The sequence below is a fragment of the Lathyrus oleraceus genome, chromosome 7 (assembly GCF_024323335.1).
Source record: "Lathyrus oleraceus cultivar Zhongwan6 chromosome 7, CAAS_Psat_ZW6_1.0, whole genome shotgun sequence".
NCBI classification, from domain to species: domain Eukaryota; kingdom Viridiplantae; phylum Streptophyta; class Magnoliopsida; order Fabales; family Fabaceae; genus Lathyrus; species Lathyrus oleraceus.
Window position 1 is genome coordinate 524,164,098 of NC_066585.1, and position 3,215 is coordinate 524,167,312.

A 3,215-nucleotide genomic window follows, 5' to 3' on the forward strand; every position below is an offset into this window, starting at 1 on the left:
AGCAATGATAAATTCACAAACTCTACACCAAAATCACCATGAGTGTGTCTAGTTTAAGCACAAAAAATTTGGGAGCCATTGGATACATTCTCATCATTTCACAATTGATTTGGCAAAGTGTACAAAAATTGGTCACATGTCACAAACCCTAGCAACATTTAAAAACCACTCATCCAAAAATTCTGGAAAAATAATGATAAAATACTAGAGATCATGGGGAAGGCAATGCAAAAAACCCCATGATTTTTGGATCAAAAATGGATGCACAATGATTTTTGGAAGATTGGATATCAAAGTGAAATAAAATGAAGAAATTAATTGAATTAATATTGAAAGAATGGCATTTTTGTAATATAGGAATCCACTTATTGCTGCACGGTCGTTTTGGCCAATAGATTGGAATGTTTTGATTGGCTGGTGAAATTAAAGGCCATGCATACGTGAAATGAAAGAAAATCTGGGCAAGGTAATGGAAACCTAGGGTTTCTACTGTAGCATTCATCCCTCTTTCAATCGACCAAAACTTTTTCACTCAGAAACAGCAATTGGTCATACCATTGTGATCATCAAGCAACACACAACCTAAATCTAACATTGGTTTTCATTAAACCAAGCTGGGCAAAGAGAAATCAATGAGACAAGCTTGGATGACCAACATTCATTTCATCATAATTCAAACATTACTCAACCATTTTTAAAACTAAGACCACTGTCAAGTTCAGCATGGAAAGACCTTTTGAAAGCATGTATCAATTTGACAAAAGAGGGAGGTCGAATTTTTACCAAATTGGGAAGGCAGATGAGATGCAGTGGCTGTTTGATGCTTTTGAAGTGAAACAGTTGAAGCACAATCCTCCAAATGATGATTGGTGAAGGTCCTTTGACTTGTGGATGCTTAGCTTGGCTTCAACCTTGGACTGTCATGGTTGAATGGCTGTTAATGCAGTGCTAGAACAAGTGCTTCCAGATGTGAAAAGGTGATTGCAATGTGCTCATGATGTTGTCTTGATGATGAATCAACAAAAGCCAGGCTTGGTTATTTGGAGTTTTGTTGACTGTTTTGGAAAATGGCCAAGAGTGAGGCTTTGAGAGAAATGAGAGGACAATGGTTTTTTTTTTTTGCTGTGAAATGTTGTCTGCAGCTGGTTCCTCATGACAGAAAGTGAGGTTTGATTATTGTCACAAGCAAGGCCATGGTTAGGTTACTTGAGTTTTTTTGACAGAAAGTGATCTTGGTCAAAATGCGATCTTTTGAGAGAATGAGAGCCAAGGTTTTTTGGTTGATTATGTTGGCTGCAACTTGAGGTTCAAAAATGCTGAAAAGATGGTGAAAAGCAATGGCCAGGGTTTAGTTCATTGAGAGTTCTTGACTGAGTTTGAAAAATGCCAATGAGTGAGTTTTTGGAGAATGATTGAAGCAGGTTGGTTCTGCTGTGTATGTTGGCTGCTATTGCTGGCTTCACATGACAGAAAATGAGGGAAGATATGGTATTAAGCAAAGCCAGGTTTTGTTGGAAGTTTTGACAGAGAATCACAAATGCACAAAAGATGAGTTTTTTAGCATGTATGAAGTTTGTTGGTCTGCTGTTGGTTCCTCATGACAGAAAATGGGGTTTTAATTTGCTGTTTCATGTTGCTTGGATGAGGAGAACCAATAAAGCTTGCTAGGGTTACTTGAGATTTTGGGAGATTTTGAGAAAAATGGCCAAGGATGTGTATCAATGAATGAGTGAATTTTTTGGTTTGTTGCAGTTGCCAAGGGTTTGTAGCATGACAGAAAATGATGAACAAGACTGCTATGTGCAGTACCAAGCATGGCAAGGTTTTCTGTCCTTTTGGAAATTCTTTTGACAGCTCTTTTAAATGCAACAGCAGGGTGAGATTTTGAGAGAGTGAACCATGCTTCTTCTGCTGTCAAATGGCTGCTATTAGTGTTCATGATGCATAAAACCTGCTGTTGGAAGTACCAAGCATGGCAAGGCTTTTGTTCCTTTTGAGGATTTTTTGGAGATTTTGAAGATTGGCCAAAGTGAAGTTTTTTTTAGCATTAATGATTTTCTGTTGGCTTTGCCTGCTATTACTGACTTCTCATGACAGAAAATCATGGACAATTCTGCTGCCTTTGTGGTACAAGGCATGGCTCATGGATTTGTGGGATGTGGTTTGGTGAAACTTGTACTTTCTTTCCAAAAATCAAGCAAACTAGCATGGGCTGTATGTACTTCATGGGAATGGGCTCCCAACAAGTTTTAAATAACATTTCTGAACATATTCCAATGGCCAAATGGTTAAAAGATGATTAAATCAAAAAGTCAACTCTTGGTCAAACTTGAATTTAAATGAGACAAGTCAAAAAATGCCATTTTGATTGGCAAGGTTTTGGCTCATGAAATTTATATTTTTGGAAAGAGGAGATCAAATGTGACTTGTAGGAAAAAACCCCACCCAAATTGGCCAAACGGTTTGAGAGATATGGCCTTTTGAAGTTCAAGAATTTCTGAAATCGATTCGATCATAACTTGCCAACCACACATGGGAATTGAGAGTTCTTGGACTTTTTGGAAATGGGAGAACAAGATCTTCAACTTTCATGTTGGGCAAAAATTCATTTGAAGCTTGTATCATGATGTAAGTTTGAGGATCAAGACTTTCCATTTTTGGTAAGTTTCAGTTACAGGCCCAGTTTCCATTTTTGGAAATTTTTGCTCTGGCTTCAAATTCTTCCATGATGGTGTTTGACATGATATATGAGGACTATTTGGCCATGAATGAGCTCTCACAAACCAATTCCAGTCATCAAATCACTGATTAAATGGACAGTTGACCAACAGTTGACTTTTAGGGTTTCTGGCTGACTGCGCATTGACTGATGACTTCCAAACCCTAATTCCTTGAGAACTTGACTTCAAATGATGTCCCAAGTTGTATGAACTCTTGATTATTGATCATGGTGCCCAAATCCCACAAGAATGGCCACCATCCACTGCTTTGACTGACTGTTGACTGTCTAGGGTTTTTGACTGTCTGTGCATGAACTGATGACTTCTGAACATCCAATCTTTGACCAAAACACTTCAAATGGATCTCCAAGTCATGTGAACATGTTGGACCAACCCCAGGGCCTTGGCTCCTTGAGAAACACACTTGCTTGCTTGGTTGACTGATCTCCTGATCAGTTTGACCTAATTTCTTGATTGCTTGCTCTTGAGGCAACT